A 20,784-nucleotide genomic window follows, 5' to 3' on the forward strand; every position below is an offset into this window, starting at 1 on the left:
AGTCAACAGTATAAATATACACCTTTGAAGTGTGAAATATACAGCTTCGCAGCAGGGTGTTGTTGATAAAGACCAGATGCCACTGAAAGAGTGTGAAGTAAGATGTTGCCTAAAAATTATATATATAGCAAATATTCTCTGCATAAGCCAAGTATCTCTAATTTATTCTTTCAGTTATGGTCAAACCTCATAATGGCAGCCCTCATTTCATAACAGTCTGGCAAAGTTCAATAAGCATCTGCTTAAGATAAATCATTTCAAGTAGAATATGCATTAAATGATTGGCAGCCTTCATATTCTCCCCCAACATTAACATGAACCCTAACCCCTAACTGAGCTATCAATGGTCTTAGCCCCTGATTTTTCAACATTCAACCAACACACAACACATGTTCAAAAACATTTATAGCTATTGTCTTATCTAAGAATATATTTGGGGCTAAAAATAAACCATGCCACTGCAGAAGCAACACCTACTGTAGATGAAATAGTTGTTCACAGTGTTTGGGGATTGGGTCCCTTGGGTAACATCATCATATAAAAACTCAACGATTGTTCTGACATGTATCGGTTGAGTCAGACCTAAATCTCATAACAAAAAGGGAGCTCAAACCATGTAGTCTGATTTTGTGAGGCTATTTACTGATGGCTGCTGGTCTTTCTCTTCTACAGAAAGTGATTCATGACATTGGGATTTGGTCAGCTAGTTCTTATTGGAATTGGATTGTTGTGTCCAGACCTAATCAAGCAGTTACTTCTGGACTTCCTGTGTGCGTGCCCTGACTCACTCTGGGTTAAATCCCACTGGAGCCATTTCTCCTGTGTCTCTCTGTACATTTCCAGTGCCTTTAGATACAAGATAAAAATACAAAAAGACGAGTGAACAGCTCACTATTTTCTAAATAAACATCTCAGAATGGCAGCTGACAGTGCCTGAAAGGCTAATTTTTTGAATATATGATGTCTTGTGATCATATAATGTACCTTTTACTGAATGAATGTAAAGTTAAGCACATGAATCTAAGCAACCTAATTGACTGGAATGCATGCTGAGTGAGAAATTACTGAATGTACAATCACTCCAGTGAATATCCAAAAGGTTTAATGTGCACACAGAGCCCACTGTGTAGCCCATATAAAAACCAGAAACACACACAGACACATACACACTTTTAATGCAATCTAACTAACCACATAGAGTGTTCAATTACAATGTCAACAAAAAGTGGGTCAGTGAAACCAATTTCAGCCCCATAATGATAGCAATTAAATATTTGTAAATAGCACAAGTCAATCTTGACAGTAAGAATTAGATGCAATTAGTCATGTGCTGTGAGACTGTATATACTGGTGTCTCTCCGCTAAAAGCTCTGCTCACGGATCAATGGTTTTCCACATTTAAACATGGTCTGTAAACCAACAGATCGATAGACCCTGAGTTTTGGATGGAACGCCTGGTATGGAAGAACAATGTTACATAGTTCTCCCATTCGGGGAGGGATGACCATGAGACAAAGAAAGAGGCAAAGAATGAAGATGTGGAAGGCATTTGAGCATAGCTGGAGGGATTAAAAGTAGAGGAGTCAAAGACATGAAGGAAGGCGAGCAGGGGAGCATGGAGATAGTACCGAAGCATCTACACGGAGTAGAATCAGAGCCCTGTGAGAAAGATAATGGTTGCCTTGAGAAAGAGAGAGATATGAGAAAAACTGAGAGTCGCTGGAAAAGGGAAACACACCTGCCAGCTAGCCCATCAGAAGATTGATTTTTGTGTTTGTTCACAGTTTCATTCACAAAGCAGGATACCCTGCTGGTTTGGATCTGTCACTACTGGGAGTCCCCATACTGCCTTTCCAACCTGCAAGGAATTCCCATTGTACCAAGCCTCCATTCCAGTTCGTGATCTGAATACATTCTCAGCACACCAAGCTCTGTCTGACAGCTCATTTGCAAATGTAAAAAATACAAATATGTGAAAACACAAGACACAGCAGACAAAGGCTAATCAATCTATCAATATGATCTGAAAATAAAGTCACTGTCAGCAGGATGAAAAACAGCATAACAGGACAGTTGCCATTCTCTGCAAGACTGTATATCAAGCTGCCAAGCTCATTGATAAGCAGACATTTTGATAGCCCTCTAAATTTAGGAAAAAAGGAGATTTGTAAAGAGGGACACTTCAGTTCAATCTTCACAAGGTTCAAGTGTTAAAAATGGACAGCTAGAAAATGTACCAAGGGTAATATATGGGTATATTTGTTTCTGAGATTGTTTAAAGCAGGTCAGGTCAACCTGTATGAGTTATCAGGCAGCATCCACGTGGCAAATGTGTCTCCTCCAGGGGCTAATGAGCACTTTCCTGCAAGGTTTCAGGGCAGTTGTGGACAATATTCCTGACAGAAATGTGACCCTGACATGTGTAATGTAAATCAGTGGCACTTACGCTGATGGGCAGGTGTACTGTTCTCTCTTAAAGCCCTGTGAATGAGAATATACAAACATCCAATTTGAAATGACAAGCAATGTGGCATTTAACCTACCCAATGAAAAGATAGTAATGGCATGAAATGGGTAAATTTAGACTACTATTAAAGTCATTACTTCAGAGTTCAAATGTCCAAACTAAGGACTGATTAGCATTAAATTTTCCAGTATGACTAAAACAGAAATACTACTGTATAATTTATATTTAATATTATATATAATATATTTAGTATTTTTTATCAATTATTTAAGGGTTCAAGGATTAAGTGGACTGTGCTGTGTTTTGCAGCCTGCCTGTGTAAATAAAATGAAGGGGAAACACTTGAGGTCAAAGCTTAGGGTTAAGCTGAACTTGTCGGTGTATTTAACGATGACAGGAGCCAAACAAAGCCAGCCCAAAATCCAGCGCACATCTCAAAAAAAAAAAAAAATCCATTCAGCCCCTTTCTTTACCACTGCATTTAGGATCAAAACAAAGCATACGCTCCGTCCAGCGAATAAAAAGTGAATCCGATTCGACAGCCTAAACACAAATGGGTCTTGGTTACCTTGCGTCTCCTCCACAGCTCATCCACTGCTCATCCACACGTGGGGACAAAGGGAATCCCGACGCCTTTTGCGCGTTGTTTTGAGGCTTGAGAGAGCAACTGTCACCACATAAAAAAACGTCTTTTTATTCCGTATGAGCGAGTATTTTCGCCATCCTCTGTTGGGATACTCCACAGCTCTCCCCAACGACCAGGATAATCCAGATTCTTATTCGTTTTGTACTCACAGGATCTAAGATTTCTTGCTTGTCCAGACTGAAACAAAATTGACACAAAACTGACGCGTTGAGCAAACTGATTTTTGTCCCGGTTGCATGCCGTTCAACCATTCACACAAGCTTCCTTTTGCAAGACCGAGGAGCTTTACGTTTGAGGGGGTTGTGAGGGCTTTCGCGCATTTAAAACTCGGTGTTCCCCTGCGTCCATCCTTCCCTCCTCCCTCTCAGCAGGCGAGGAGTGTGGACCAATTGAGAGGCAGCAAGGAAGAGAGAGAGAGACGATCAGAGCATCTCAGTCTGGTGTGGGACCAGAGAGCTGTCAGATCACAAAGCCTAAATCAAAGAAATACTTGGTACTGAGCAAAGATGGTCTTGACAAAGTGTGAACCATAAACAGGCTTTGAGAAAATAGTAATAATTTTATTATACAATTATTAAAATGTGCACTGTTCTAAACTCAAGATGCTTCTGAGAGATACAAATAAATGAAGAAAATATTGAAGCCTGGTCATGATTTAAAGAAACAGTCCAACATTTTAGGAAATAGCTTGTTTGCCACCTAACCCAGAGTTAGATGATATAAGATCAATTTTAATTTTATCTTTGTGAGTTCAGTGCAGAGTGGGTCCAGGATGTGTTTAGCCTGTCTTAGCACAAAGACTGAAGGCACAGGGAAACAATTGGCCTGGCATCTTAAAGGGGATGTAGCCCCTCAATTCAGCCTCTGTCTGAAACAGGCTGTTTTAGCTCCTGTCTCCCCATGAACCCACTCTGTTCTGATTGGTTAGCTTCCAATCCAGAAGCTACGTAAACAAACATTAGTAGTAGGATTTCACTTCTTTTTCTCGTTCTTTACTTGAATAACCTTAGCAACAACTTTAGCAACAAAAGCTAGGGAACAGACAGCTGTTTGTGGGTATGTGCGAACAGTCTGACATCATCAGGAAGTAGAGCTAACTTTGCAAACAAAGCGTTCAGAGTAGGTTGAAGCCCTGGCTTTTGACTTTCAGGGAGCATTTTTACATACACTCACCTCAAGTTATGACCATGTTTAACATAGACACCCAATATTATAAAAATATCAGAAAATCACAAAAAGCATCATATGTCCCCTTTAAGTATGTGTTCCAACAAATGTAAATCTATCATCTTAACAAAATGTATTGTATTGAGTACTGGGTGAGTTAGGAAAATTATCTCGCTTTCACCGCCAACTATCGGTGACTACATGCTCTGTTCACACCCTGCATAGCAGTGATGTAGCATGGCACTACAGTGCAACATTACACTACACCTGGATGTGACAGCAGAAGAGTTCAACAGTTCTTACACCTTTAAACCATCAGATGTGAGTGCAGCAATGCTTTTTCCTCCATACAAGGCCAAGGCTGTGTCTGAAATTACTCCTTATTTGCTAAGCAGTGCATATTTAATTGAGTGTTTGAAAGTGTAAAAATTGATGCAGTGAAACATTCTTTAATCAATAATTTTTAAAAATCCCCTTGAACAAAGAAATGTGTCCCTCAAGGCTGTCAGTGAATATTTTGGAGCCAATTACTTGAGCAAGGTCGAGTGACTTCATACATTTTCTCAAAAGTTTTGTCCTTGTTTGTTACTTGACACTGTGTAAACAAAGCTCATAGGCTGATGATAGATTCCGTCATCTAACTTAAAGCAAACACGACAAATAATTTTCCAAAATGCTGGAGTGTTCCCTTAAAAGCAGTTAACTCTCTTTGTGCATTTGGTGAGCTAATTTATCAGTCCAAATAACATACATCTCTTCATTCATTGCTACAATTTGTCTCTAGTGATTTTGTAAATGTTGTTGCAGAAAATAGGGCTAAAGGACTTTGCCATATGTTATTGTTAAGAGAGAATGAGTTTCATTTAAATTATACATTTTACAACTTACTTCACCGGACACCAGCAGCAGAAGAGCTCTAATCAAATTACTTGATTTCACACTAATCAATGATTTCCCCAACTAAAATGGACACAGTCAACACAGATCTCAGATGGCAATTTATATTTGCAAATTGTATGATAATTTCTAGACTACATAACACACACCTGAGAAAAATAAGCTCCATCCCATGATTGTGAGCACATGAAGTGAAGATAAGATTCTCTCTATTTCGCTGTCTATTTTCCCTGTTGAGTCACAGTGTGATAAGTACTTCAAGCGCTATTATTACCTTTTCACCAACATGGGCTCAGTGAATTCCCACAACCTACATTTTACATCTGCCTCCTTTTACAACAACAGATGACTTTTAAAGAGATTCCCATGTTGCGGTAAATAATCTGTTGCTTAGAAGTGTACTGTACCAGTCAACAAGAAGAAGAAGAATGTGGAAAAAAGGCAGAATTACTCCCTTGTGACTTCATATATTATGATTTGTGAATTTCTGTTCTCATGTTCAGGAAGTCAGTGAGTGAGTTGTGTTTCTGCATGTGTGTGTGTGTGTGTGTCACTGTGACGCAAGGTCATGATGTGTGTGATTACTCTACATGTGTTGTCTCCGCTCTGTCCCTGTCTATCAAGTCCTTAAAGAATCTGCTGCTCTGCGTTGATTTCCAAGGAACAGAATTAGGAAAATACAGACCATAATTAATCTGCAGCTTTAAACATTATTTTTGCACTCAAATATATATAGTTTGTGACATTTAATACACTGGAGCTCACATTTACTGACCTACATTAAACGAAGGGATTGCGGGCAAGCTTTTCCTGCAGCTTTTCCCTGCAAACAGTTACAGTAAAATGGAGTTAAAAGTCAATCTGCAAATCTGCAAACTGTCAAAACACAGCTGGAAAAAAAATAATCAAAGATTAAAGCATACATGTGTTAGCCATGTTTAAACCATACACGCTTTAGAGGTTTTGTTCCTCTGTCCCTCCAAAAAAAGAAAATCTGAATCTTTATTAGACCTCTACTGTTCTGCAGCGTGCAAAATATACTTGACCCATCATCCTTGAATGCTATTTCTGACTGAAGCGCTTTAGTCATGTCATGAATTTCTACTTTAATCCACATATGGGAGTTGTGTGCCATTACAATTCAATAGAATGGACAGATTTTAGCAACACAAAGCTTCTCTAAAATTGAGATATGGAAATATTTTTGCTTCGTTTTTCAGTTTTGAATTTGAATTTAAGGAGACAGACTGTGACTTATTGTGTAAATACATTTTTACTAATATATTAGTGCTCATTATGGCACTCTTTTTTCCTCCCTCGCAGAGATTTGGGTTGTTCCCCTTTTTTTTTTTTTTTGCAAATCCCTTGTCTCTCTGCCACCACAAAGCATGTCTAATCTCCTCAACCGACCACAAGAGGAGGTTTCTCTTGAACGAGGATTTAGAAACAATGCAGCAGCCTATTGACTACAAATATTATTTTCTCATTTCTGGAAAAACCACATCACTGACCCTTTCATCCTCTTGTGCCGAGTATCACGTCTGTTTTTATGTGAGACACAAAAGGATCGCACACGTGGGAGTCCTTAGCATTGAGGCCAAGTTATGCAAATAAAGTATTGGCTAAGCATTGTCAGAAATGAGGTGGTAAGATGTTACAATGAGAGACTCATTTTAAAATCCTTCCTCTATTGTGCTGATAGTTACAGGACCATTTGGTGTACGTGTATAATAGTGCATCTGGTGCACTGTTGCCTATCATTATTGCCGTTGCTTCTTTCCAGGGCTCATAAACATGTTGTTATAATAAGGTAGAGACAACCATCATGTCCTTAATGTACTTTTCAGCAAGCCAGGAAGGTCTAATCTGTCAGCAGTAATATTTACAGGAAGCTATGACTAGACCATCTCTGCCTCACACTGTCCACTGCTGATTAGTCTGAATGACCTATAAAAGGACTATTGCATAAAGCTTGGGAGAGAATATTTATTAATCATGCTGGAATTAATTGAAATACTGATTGTGTATTTCTGGTTTGAAATAATGTGTCAAAACAGCACAACATTTTTACTTTTGACCAAACATACATATTTGTGCTAAAAAGGCTACATCAAGTGCTAGCTAAGCTCCTTTTGGGATTTGCTATCAGTAAAAGTAAACAGTCCATCTTCTTACATCTCTTTTTTGTGATCAACTTTTTATTGAATTTGTCACATGAAAATCATCCCTTTAGGTCAGAGGCCCGACTACCATCGAAATATGGACCAGAATTATGTAGTAAATTGTAATTATACCTAATTGGAGAATGGGGACAGAGCTTGACATTACAACCCATATATTTCTGGACATTGGACCATATTTGCAGAGAATTGCCTACAATTGGTCCAAACATTCTACACGTCTAACAGTACATCTGCCAGTTTGTGTGGTTTTACTAGTTCCTGCTCTATCTGGCGTCAAGGTGTAGCAGCTTCTTCATTGCACCAAGTTGTCAATAGCTTTATCTGAAATGACCAGCAATATCATTTAAAATCAAGTACCACCAGACCTCCAGAGGACTTTGAGCGTTGAAGTGTACGCAGCCGAATGCAAGGTCTTTTACCATTCAAAATGAATTTAGAAGTCAGAGAATGTCATTCATCAAAGTATTTAGTTGGTGGGGGCATAGGAGAAAAAAGAGAGTTTAGTTGACCAAGAACATACATTTTTATTACTGAGATTCTGCCTTGCCATCTCTGGATATCAGATGAAATGTCTGAAATGTCTGATATATCAGAGAGAAAAAAAAAGCAGTGTTGTGCCACTGAATATGTGGAGTAGCTGGTAATGTGAAGTGTTTCATCGAGGCATTCAGAGGAGCAAAAAGAGATTTATCCCAATTGATTTTATAACCAGAACATTGACTGAACTGGGTAAAGACTTGTAGTATTTGAGGTAAAGACTTGGAGATATTAGTAAAGTAGAGTAATACATCATCCGCGTAAAGACAGATTTTATGTTGTGTACCCCAGTGAGTGCTAAGAGCAGTGGAGACAATGTCCAGCCTTGACGAGTACCACACTGCAGGGGAAATGTTTTAGACACGGTATTACCTGTTTCTACAACTGCACAAGGATTAGTGTAAAGTGTTTTAACCATTGATATGAAGTTTCTACCAAGTCCGAATTCCTCCAAAAGCACCCATAGGTATATCCAACCCACTCTATTGAAGGCTTTTTGCATTGGTTCCAGTCTTTTAATGTTAACAAAGAGCTTCACTTCTTTGTTATGAGGGATATTGGTCTGTAACTGCCGCATATTAGAGGGGGTTTACCTTTTTTAAGCAATACTGATATAAGTGATGTATTTTGGTATTTTAGGACTCAGGGTCCAGAGCATAATTAAGAGAATCTAAGAGGAGTGGCCTGAATACATCCCACAATTCTAGGAACAGCTCCGGAGGCAGACCATTGAGGCCTGGCGATTTTGCTCTTTACATCAAATTCAAAGCCTCTTTAAGTTCTAGGAGAGTAAGTTTTACCTCAAGGCATTCTGTGTCCTCACTAGTCAATGAAAATGGGTTGAGCTCTGACAAATATGATTTGAGGGCAGTCAGATCAGGAGTAGGGTCAGCTTTGTAGAAATGAGAGTGAAAAGATTCAAAAGTATCATTTATTTCACCTGGGTCATGGGTAATGGGTCCTGATAGAGTTTCGATTGCAGTAATGGTGGAGAATGATTCATTTTGCTTTAACCTGTCAGCTATTAGTCTACTTGAACTGATTGTAATATGTAACTCTAGTATTGTGGATTATGAATTCAGCTTTAGCCTTAAGCAAATTATTTAAATCAAATTTCAGAGCCAAGAGAGTTCAGTGAGTCTGATGGGAGAACTGACGCTTTTGATTAGATTCTAGTGCCTGCATTTCACTTTCTAATTGCGTGATTCTGTGTTTTCTGGAGGCCTTTAAATGGGAAGCAAATGGAGAAGATTTTCTCCTTATAAAGCATTTAGTCTTTTCCCAAAGTATTTGGGGTGAGGATGCCGTCTCTGAATTAATTTCTCAGAGAATGTAAGGTTATTTCTCAGTTGTTCCAAGAACTCAGAATTCTGTGTATATGCTTGCGGTTGCTCTTTAGGATCTGAAAATTATATATCACTGGAGTGTGGTCTGATATTATAATAGGAAGTACAGACGGGTGACAAATTAAAGGAAAAAATGGTACAGGCCTGAATGCTTGACCCCTACAGTGAGGGGATCTGGTGGCTCTGTTATGCTGTGGGGGGCATTTTGCTGTCATGGTTTGGGTCCACTTGTCCCCTTAGAGGGAAGGGTCATTGCAAATCAATACAAAGTTGTTCTGAGTGATCACCTTTATCCTGTGATGAAACATTTCTATCCTGATGGGAATGGTCTCTTCCAGGATGACAATGCCCCAATTCACAGGGCACGAGGGGTCACTAAATGGTTTGATGAGTATGAAAATAATGTGAATCATATGCTACAGCCTTCATAGTCATCAGATCTGAACCCAATTGAATACCTATTGGAGATTTTGGACTGACGTGTTAGACCACCATCATCAAAACACCAAATGAAGGAATATCTTTTGTTCATCCCATCAGAAGAGTTCCAGAGACTTGTAGAATCAATGCCAAGGCTGAGGAACAACAAGGGAGACGGTATCATCTTCCTGTACCAGGGCTTGAAAACTTGTGGCAGAAATATGGATGAGATCTACACAGCAGTACAGGTTGTCGTAAGTCAACTTACAGAAACACTAACTCTTTAATTTGTATATTTCTTCAACGCTAACTGCTCCACTACTGCCACTGCTGTGTCAACTGAAAATTAGTTTGCAGGATGAGTATGTAAATTGATTCACTAGAACCAAACAACAACCCATTTGGAAAAATGCATGCCTCTAAACAAATTGGAAGTCTGCCTCCAGAATCCATGTTTTATATGTTTACAAGAATTGTGTTTTTAATGGAAATTACTTGTACCAGCAACTGTCCACAGAGCAACTTATATAGAGGCATTAGGAAAAAGAAGTGAACGAAAGTGAAATATCTGCTTGAAGCCAATGAGCCTGAGGTGTCTTTGGTCTGTCTTTCTATAAAGCAGCAACCCTGAAGAACTGCAGTCTTCCTATTTTCTACATGAGCCTCAAGGCACTCCTGTAAGAAAATACATACAACACATGCAGTGTGCACATTGCACACATTCCTTTTCTGCTTCTCCACACATAGCTGCACACACAAAGCCATTTAAACTGCTTGCTTCCCAATGGCCCAGGCTTTAATGGACATTGTATAGCGGGTGTGAGTCTATCCTATCTAGTTCACGGTAACAGAGGAAAAGACAGGGAGAGGCTTCATTATCTGAGCGTGGCCATGTGATTACCTTTCCCTTTGTGGAGCCAAGGATTGTAAACACATACACACTGATGAGATATGCAGCAACACCTCCACTGTGAAGACACTCATCTGTCATACTGCTATGAATAAAGTCATAGGCTGAAGAGCCATGTTTACAGGAGATAAACATTTATTTGCTAGGATGTACTGTAAATATCACCTCTACTGTATGTGACAACAGATTGAGATTAAATGAATCTATTTAGGTCTATTTATATTCTGAAACTGAGCCACATTTTATTTACAATCAAAGGGGGGAGGAAAGGATTACATTGAAGTGAAAAGGGAACAAAACAGAAGTGATGTTTCTGCATGCAAATAGTTTCGTTCCCGTTCCTGGCATCTCAGTGGGTTGACTCAATCTCACGTCTAAACATCCCTGTATCGAGTTAAACTCATCATCATCTATCATAATACGCAAATCAGTTCTCAAGGCTATGTTGACTCTGCTACCAAGATTAAAACACCATTTCTACTAAAATGGAAACAGTATTTTTTTCATGATGCTTCCACACTGATTTCAAATCACCGACATAATTCCTCTCCTCACCGTGTGAAATGCTGTCACTGGGCACCAAGACAGATGAGAATTGGGCTCCTCCATATTGATACGAGATGATGCCATTGTGCATGACCAATGGTATTTGTTTAAGCTATGACACGGTGCATTTTGTACTTCTAATTGGACACAGATACTCGCCGCTTTTTGTTTATTCCCACTCAACCCACTCCTTCCAATCCACAAATCCTAACATGTGTGTTTGTTTTGCGTTTAATTAATGACGTGTGTGACATGTTGTGTGTGTGTGATGGTAAGGTTAGGGCATTAATAGAGTGTGCAAGGTGTGTGTGTGTGTGTGTGTGTGTGTGTGCACATGCACTTGTGTGGAAGGTGAACAAATGGGAAGACTGCCAAGAGTGTGTGTGTATATCAGAGTGTATGTGTTGGTTTTTTCAACAGGGGGATTTACTACTTAAGTAACACAACCATGATTAAGAAGCATTGCCATCTGGTAGTTTGAGAGGGGTGCTGAGACACATGCACATAGGCACATACACGCACGCAGGCACACACACATACACAAGGACACACACATGCAAACAGGTACAGAGACTTAAACACAAAACTCAGCAAGTAATAAATAATTCATGTACACAGAAAAATAAAGAAATGTCCCTCCCTGTCTTTCTGTCTGTATCAACCAATCACATACATACACACATAACACATAAATACATAACACTACCACTATTTCACACTATAACTGATTGCATTTCTTTTACACTGATTTGTCTCTGCCTACTGCTGATTGTACTGACACTGGTCAAATTCTCCCATGAAAATCATACAGTGCTCTCTCTTATTTTTACACATACTTTCAGTGTTAACTTTCAAAGTTCATCACACTTCCACTAGATGCTACTTTCACTTTCTCTCTAGTGGGAAAACAATTCACCATCTGTTGGCAGAGGTGAGAATAAAACATCTACACGTCTGCATGGAAAAACTGAATGTTTCTTGACAGCGTGTTTACAACCGTCCTGTATAAAATAGAATATTTTATGCCTTTCTGTTTTCTCACTGTTGTCTGACACACAGACGCACAAAAACAACTTCATTCCATTGTTTGTGTGCGCAGCAGTTAAAATTAGTTTGACCTTGAAAGCCACTGAGCCGAGCAGATGCTTCCCAGCACACTTGCAAGTTGCTGTCGTAGGTGAGTGTTGGGTTTGTCCAGGATTATAGTCATAATTCCCTCTGTGTGGTGCCAGCGTGGGCCACATTTTGACTGTGATAAAGGTCAAGACATTCTAGAAATAGTACTTTCTTCAGCCTTTATTTGACAGACAATAGAGACAGGAAACACAGGGCACCAGGGCACCCCCAAGAAATAGTACTTTCTGTTCGTAGGTATGAGAAGAGGTAACAATCACAACCAAGTCTTTCAGTCATCTTGTTTTATTCAGTATTTCTCCTCTCATATCAAAACTCCAGTTTTTAACATTTTAACACCAGAAAGAGCAAACTACTGCGGAAAACTGCAAAGAGATGATAGAAAACCATCTCATTTTACTGCTACTTTATCTTTAAGCCATGCCAACATTTGTGATAGTCAAACAATCACATATATTGTTTTATATGTAAATAATGTACATGATCACATGGAGAAAAAACATTCACCCCATCCCTAACTGGCTATCCCTCATACATACATGCAGATCACTTGCCTTTGCTCATCGTGTGTACAGTGAGCGAGGCGTGCTGCGAGGGTTTGCCTACACACTGTGCTATCTCGCTCTCCTCCTTGCAAGGTTAACCTGACAGTCCTCACAGCATGATCTCCAGACATGACTCACCAGCATAACACTGCCTCTGTACGCACACACATACACACACACACACACACACACGAACAACTGCTGTAAAACATGCATACAGGTTATAAAGAAAATGTGGAGGTGTAATGCTCTACACAGCTCGTTAATTTTCATGTAAGGATCAGATGACTCAAAACACACAGAGAGAAAAACACAAAACACAACTTTTACCCACATACTTTACACATGCAACCAAGACAAGTAAAGACATACTATTTTTTAACATGAATAGTATGTGTCAGAAAAAAAAAAGCACAAATTAAATGTGCTGTTTGCAAGCAGGCACACATGCAAAGAAATACATACAGTACACACTCACTCACACATAGTACATGACTGAACGGCGAAATATGAATTTGCTTCTGATGCAGATGGACAAAAATACTGCAACTGCCTCTGTGACTGGAAAAATTGCACCTGAGAAGATCTTTGTGGCGTACCAAGACAACTGATATTCATAACATGAAACATGTATAGGTGTTCTGTGCAGTCTGATTTCCACATGAAAGGGTTCAAAGAGTACATGATGCATCAGCTCACAGACACACATGTAAGTCCTTGTTTCAGTGTCATTCATTGTGTAAAGTGCTTTTCCTCCACATCTCTTTGTCTCCTGCATGCCTGCCAAACACACACACACACACACACACACACACACACCCATCCATACTGTTCATATGTAGACACCCACCTTGATGGTCAAATGTGCAGATTTATGTATGCACACAAGAGACTCATTTGGCAGCACAGCTCATTTTGTGTGTGTGACATTCTGGTTCAACAGACCTGCAATCAGAGAGATAGAGCATCCTGGAGATAGACTGGGTTATTATTTCAATCAGTGGAAAATTGGTTGACAGGTCCAGGTGCACACAGTGACACAGTTCAGTGGTAAGGGCATACAGCCAGACTCCATGCATGAAATGATTCCGTTACAAATATTTTTCTTCAAAACCAAGTCAACTACACAACCACACACACACAAAACTACATACAACCAATAACACACAGACACTGAGTTTCTATAGAAAAAAACACATTTATGCCCCTGCTAACACTAACAGAACGCATTAACATATCCATGAGCCTACAGTGTGCCAACATGCAATTACCAATATGAAGCACAGGCACAAACACACACACACACACACACACACACACACACACACACACACACACACACACACACACACACACACACACACACACAGAGTGTCTTTCAGTGCCCAAGTTTAAGACTGTGTGCAGAATGCATTAGACTAACCCATGAAATATTTACAGCAGAGATTTATGTCCATATATGTTCATCTTCATAAATGTGTATTCCACAGAGAATCCTCTGTAGGATATTTCTTTAATGGGAGACACCACTGGGACAAAGAGACTCTGGGAAAATATTATGTATGTTAAAACAGGATCCAAGGATCCTTGAGAGGGTTCCATGGGGTCCCCAGCAAAAAGGGGAATAATTTATTTTCACTATGATTGCATCCATAAGTAACACAATAACAGAATGTATGACTATTTTGGTCATGGGTTTCATACACTCTCTGTAATAAAACATCTAAAAGCAAAAATCTTATCAGATGGGGGTCCGTGGTCTAATTTGTGACAGTTTAGGGGTTCAGGCTGCTTCTTTTTTGTCATTGATTTTAGAGCTTTGGTTTTGAGTCTTTTGTGGGGACTGTCATAGCCCACTGTGTTTATCCTGAGGTTGGTTAAAGAAAAGACCAAAACTAACTAACCAGCTATTTCTTTCTAACAAATTAAGGATTTGTGTAGAATGAATATGGCCAGTGTAGTTTACTGTAATCTAGACAGCTCTGCAACTGGATTTTCAATCTGTGGAAAGTTACTCTGCGTTAGGCAGATGTCACTGAGCATGCTCAGGTTCCTTATTTACACTGCATTGCTAGTTTGACTAGCTTAGAGGAATAAACTACACTGGCTGTGTTTATCGTAATGAAGGAATATGTTGCCCAAATGCAATGGTACGACATGCTTTTAGACAACAGTAAAGGGGCAGAAGCTTTAGAATATAAGGCTGCACAAGCAATACTCAATTCAATTCAATGAGGCTTTATTGGCATGACCATATTGAAGTACAGTGTTGCCAGATACTCACTAAAAGGATGAAGTTGCTGATGGTTTTGTTCGCTCCATGGAATTTGTTGGTTATACTAAGAAGATAAAATAACACCAGCCTTATCTTTCAACACTGCAAATGCTCCACCAGCACTGTAGGACAATTGGTTCTATCATATCGGTGTCTTTCTCTTCCACTGAGCCATGAAATAGAGGCTCATGATTTCCCTTTAAGCTGAAGGACAAAAGACCCAACCCCCCTCCAACCCTCTTGGCAGAAAATCTCATAATCAACCAGATCTGCTTTGCAACATCAACACAACAGCTGTTTCCCTGTCTTGAAACACTGCCTGATCATTTTATTGCTGTTTCTGGGACTTTTTCTGTCTCTGTTCAGACAGATACATAATAATAACATTACTCTGTGGAAATACAGAGGCAACCTGCTGAAAAAGCACTGAGGAACAATACATTTTCAATGCAAATAAATCTTGAGAGCTAAAAGCATCACAGTCTCCACTGCAAATCGTTCCGGTTGCATGTCCAAAAATCCTAAAATTTCCCTGGGTAGAATGAAAATGCTGTGTTGAATCTTCTTTGTAATGAGTGTTCTGAGAGAAATCGCTCCATACCTAAACACTCTGCATTTTGTGACAGGGCTGTTAACAGCAGCATTGTTATCTCAGCAATGGAGAACGTAGGAGAGAAAAAAAGGAATAAAAAGATTTTTTGTCCACACTTAAGGCTGAAAATTGGCCTGAGAGTGAGGGCACTGTTGGAGAGTGAGGACATTTTTGGCAAATCATTACTCCTTCAAAGGACAGTTTGAGGGTTAAGACTTGGTTTAAAGATAAAGGTTAGAATCAGGCATGAATGCATGAAGTAGACATGAAGTTAAATCTACAGTAACTGACTTTTCCCCACTCTTTTTCCCAGCTACACAAGCTGTAAACACAACACCAACATATTATCACCTTTTAAACAGATATTTTAGGAAGAAACTTGTTATCAAACAGTTGCTTATTTATCCGGATGATCCGAAGCAACATTAGCATTCATTTGGAGTCATGTCTGTGTCAACCTGATGAGTGCAAACCCGAATTCACTCTTCTTTTCTTCTTTTTGCTCTCCACCAACTCCTGAGGGAAATGTCTGGCTATTTACCAGAGCAGCTAAATGCTGCTAAATGCTCCACCATATGCACCAGTCTATTGTCTATATTAGACCTTTTTAACTGCCTGATGTTGCCAAAAATGATGCTGATGACAGTCGTGAGTGAACCAAAACATACAAGTCCTGCATACAAGTTGCAGGACAGAAAACCAAAATAATGAGCTGAAAGACACTATAAAGCTTAGTAGAGTATGTGATCCTTTGTTAATATAAAAATATGGCTTATAGCTACTCTAAAGTTAGATTTTGGAGCTAAAAAAATGCATTGTGTCAATGAGGGACCTCACAAGTACAGCACAACTTATATATGGTTTGATATTTTCTACGTATAGTTACATAGTGAACATATACAGTATGTGGTTTAATTTATATGAAGTCCACCTCCTCATTTACCATGCTCAGCTGAATGAGTGGCTACAAAACTAAAACTGAAGAGAAATTCACCCTAGATGGTTATGATGACAGAGACATTTAGCTTTCTTTTGATTCACCCAAAGGGCATCGTCATGGCGATGAGGAAGGAAGTAGAAGGTTATATGGAGCTCTCTGGGGACAGGAAGAAGAAGGGGGTTACAGTAAAGTGTGTGTGTGTGTGTGTGTGTGTGTGTGTGTGTGTGTGTGTGTGTGTGTGTGCGCGCGAAGGGAAGTGTCAATTTTCCATTTGTCTCATCAACAATAGCAGCCCATGGGGTTAATAACAGGCCATTTAACCTGCTCAGAGAGTCTCTTCCTTTCTTCCCTTTTCCCTGTTGTCTGAATTTACTCACAAAGGACTGAAAACAAGCCGTAAACACCTTTTCTGTTTCTGTCATAATGTAAAAACAGTGTTTAATGTCATTGATATTAAGATGAAGATGTATTAAGCTGCATATTATAATTGTAATAATTATAATTAATAATAATAATAGAAATGTACAGTACATAACATATGTTTTTGTGTATGAAGTAATAAGTTGCATCATGATTTTGGTGGTATTTTTTAACAAAACAAAAATTAACAATAAAATTGGCTCATTTTAGTGTTTATGTTGTTCTCATAAATGCACATATGCATCAATCTGCTGTCTCTGGTTAACAGCAAAGACACCATAATACAATGATAGAAGTGTTGTTGGGAGGAGGGGATGATGAGGAAGATTAACATGTCCATCTGTTGCAGAACAGCCAGCTCAGATCAGCATGTGGAGCCACCGACTGTCATGATGCTCGTGTTTAAATAATTGGATATGGGAGATATATGTCCCTTAAATTGAAAAAAAAAAAAAAAGATAATAAATGACGATCAAAAATACGTCAGCCGACAGAGTTCAGCAGTATTCAGCAGGGGGGAAGCATAAACACTGCTGGGGTCAGAGTGGTGTTGACAGATGGGCCAACTGTGACTGACTGACCAACTGCATCACGGACATATCCGTATCGGAAATACCTTTAAAAAAAAGCAAGAATTCTTATTACTTTTATTGCAGTGAAAACATCAAGATCAACGTCATCCTTTGGCCTTTTAAAGGGGAAGACAATCAGCTAAAGAGTACAGTCTAGACCTGCTCTATGTGACAAGTGCCCTGAGATAACCTCTGCTGTGATTTAGCGCTATATCAATAAAACTGACTTGACTTGGTTACAGGACTTTGACATTAAAATCTTTCCTGTTGTCTTATCTTGTCATTATACATGTTTCTTTGTGCCTCTGACACATATGATGATAGCCTATAAATTTATCTGAATCTCTGTCTGATCTATAAACATGCATTATTATGTACAGTTACTGTGTATTTAGAAAAAAGATCTTTGGAATATGTATATTTTTAAGTATTTGACACATCCTATATTTTACTGGCTTTTTGTGACCTACTGATCGGATGATTTTTCAAGACATATAAGAATTGCACTTGTATATTTATTCATATTATTGCCATCCATTTATCTTGTAATGAGGATATTCTGGTACATATGAATGTGATTACGTAAATATGAGGTCAATTGCCACATATCTCTCATTTTTTAAATGTGGGTATTTGCCTAAAAAAGACCTGTGGTGGGTCAAAACATAAATAATACCATAAAAGCTCATGAGAGAGTACCAGCTAGAACATCAGAAACATTTTCCCATGATATATATTCAGAAGTATGATTTGTTGCTGATACTGAAAAGCTGAAAGAGCCACATATATGATCACGAGACATATTTTACATCAAGGTTACATTTACAGCACATTATCTAGGATACAGCTGGAGACAACACAGATGAACCACTTCAGGTTATAACTAATTCATTTAATTGATACTAACTAATAATTAAATTGCAAACGCAAGTGCATACTGCAACCAGTTTAATTTCTAAACTTGAGTTTATCCTAATATTTAAGTTGATGAAAGTCTGTGACATTAATTTGTAGTATGGTATGCACAACAGCAAACGGGCAATGTAGAGAGCATTTAAGGCAAAGAGAATATTTGTGTGCACTGGTGGCTGTTATCCTTATATGATCAGTGATTAAAGGTCACAGTTTACCTGTACCTTTTTATCTTTTCACTCCACTCTACATCACTGACAGTAAGTTAAAAGAAGTTGGATTTGCAAAGGGATGGGGAGAGACTACAGTGAAAAGTGTCATATTTGAATATTCACCAACCTCTATCTGACTCTCTTTATTATAGCCTCAGCTATGCTTTACATAACTACTTGCAAAGACTCTTATCCCCTTTTAGCTTTCTGACTAATATCTGTGATTACTGCGTACTTCCTGAAGCACTGACCTCCTCAGATCCTCCAAACGGTCCATCTCGCTCCCTCATCCCTTAATCCCGTTCCTTCAGTGTGCTCCATATCCATCTCAATGTCCTTTTAAGAGCCAAACTCTTCTTCTCTACCCTATTCTGAGCTTTATCCTCTCTTGCTGGCCTCCCTCTCAATCTCTCCAAAGTAAATCCCTCTTTTCATACCCACTTCACTCCATCCTGCTCTTACTGCCTATCCTCTCCCCTCTATTTCCCATTCCTTTTCTGTAGAATGGTTTAACTTTAATCAATGAAATTAAGAAATTGATCAACATTCCAACAAATGAATAAAATAATTGATAGTGGTGGGACTATATGACCCTCGTAGCTCTGTAGCGCTGTATTTCAGACAGAGCAAATGTTTGGACATCTAGTCAAGATATCCTGTAGGGCTGCATCGACTGTACGGCTGGGTCCGACTTTGAAGACTCATTTAATGAACTGATAGATGTATTGTGCAGCTACATCCATGATTGTGTGATACCCACTAAGCAGGTAGTCCCTAATCCAAACAAAAAGCCACGGGGTTTCAAACAAGTGAAAACAAAGATGCTGTCACAGAATGTGGTGAGGCAAACCTTCAGATATAGGATAAAGATACAGTTTAAATTTAGCAATAATAATGTCAAATGGAATGAAATGCATGACAGGCACGTTCTCATGGTGAGGTAATAACATAATCTTATTGGATGGTTTTACTTCTAAGCAGCTGAAAGATGACCTGAATAGATTTTTATGTGAGATTTAATACTTTCATATTATTCATTTTTCCTCAGAGATTAATAACTTGTGTAAGCTTCCCAGAGCAACTCCTACAATTGATAAACCTAAATGTATAGTGCTGCAGTGTTTTTCATAGTGGAAAAGGAAAGCAGAAGGTCAGGACTGCTGTTGGATGACTATTGACTGCATTCATTTCTGCTCTTACTCTGCTACTTCTAGTTTCTGCCAGTTTCAAAAAATAAGGACCCGAAAGCTCTCAAAAAATTCCAAGCCACCCACTTCCCTCGTGATGAAAATGAAAGGGTGAAAAGATATTTCAAGAGGCACAGAAAGACCAAACCTCAACCTCTGATTTATTATTTCAACATTTAGAGCACCCCTCCAACTTCTTGAAAGGCTACTGTTATTTCAGCTTTCCAGCCATTTTTCCAGTGTTGGCTGAAAATTGTTTGATTGTTTTGATTTAAATCATATTGTCAATCTTGACTTGACATGTCTACATTTACGTCCTCTGCTCTGAAAGAAGCACACTATGGCTGTGTCCAGAACAATTACCTATTTAATAAAAAACACTACACTTACCGTACACCATTTTATTTGATTGCGTACTGTATAGTTCATACAAATATTCCCTCACTTGAATGACAAACGTAATGTCCATGCCATGTCTGGTACTTTCCCCTAACAATCCCACAATACAATACATTTTTAGATGTGAAAAATTCAAGTCATGCAACACCACACCTGTCGGTGATATCTTATAAATTCACATTTCATAAGTATCCGAAATGCCATTTAACTACTCACTATAGTAATTTATTGAGTTTCTATTATACAGTGAGTAGTGAATGAGTGAATGAGGGAGTGATTTTGGACACAAGAGTACATTTGTCCTGGCAGATTATTTCAATTTATTATTCAAATAACTGCAGGAAGTATTGATTAGAATTAGCAGATTATTCAGTCGTTGTCAGTATTTTAAAAGGAAGAGTCATTGCTGTATACCAGTGTCGTTTTTAGCACCACCACTGGGAGGCACTACAGTAATACATTTTTAAATGTTTCCAG

General features: G+C 38.8%; 1 protein-coding gene across 1 annotated transcript in view; it reads right to left on the reverse strand.

The window, feature by feature from the left end:
* Positions 1 to 3,471, reverse strand: part of LOC122988491 (cAMP-specific 3',5'-cyclic phosphodiesterase 4B) — a 36,617-nt gene extending 33,146 nt beyond the window's left edge. Inside the window, exon 1 of the mRNA XM_044360831.1 lies at positions 3,036 to 3,471. The gene's annotated coding sequence lies outside the window, so the exon portion shown is untranslated. The remainder of the gene's footprint in view (positions 1 to 3,035) is intronic.
* Between the last annotated feature and the right edge of the window lie 17,313 nt (positions 3,472 to 20,784).

Source organism: Thunnus albacares, chromosome 9, assembly GCF_914725855.1.
Source record: "Thunnus albacares chromosome 9, fThuAlb1.1, whole genome shotgun sequence".
NCBI classification, from domain to species: Eukaryota; Metazoa; Chordata; class Actinopteri; order Scombriformes; family Scombridae; genus Thunnus; species Thunnus albacares.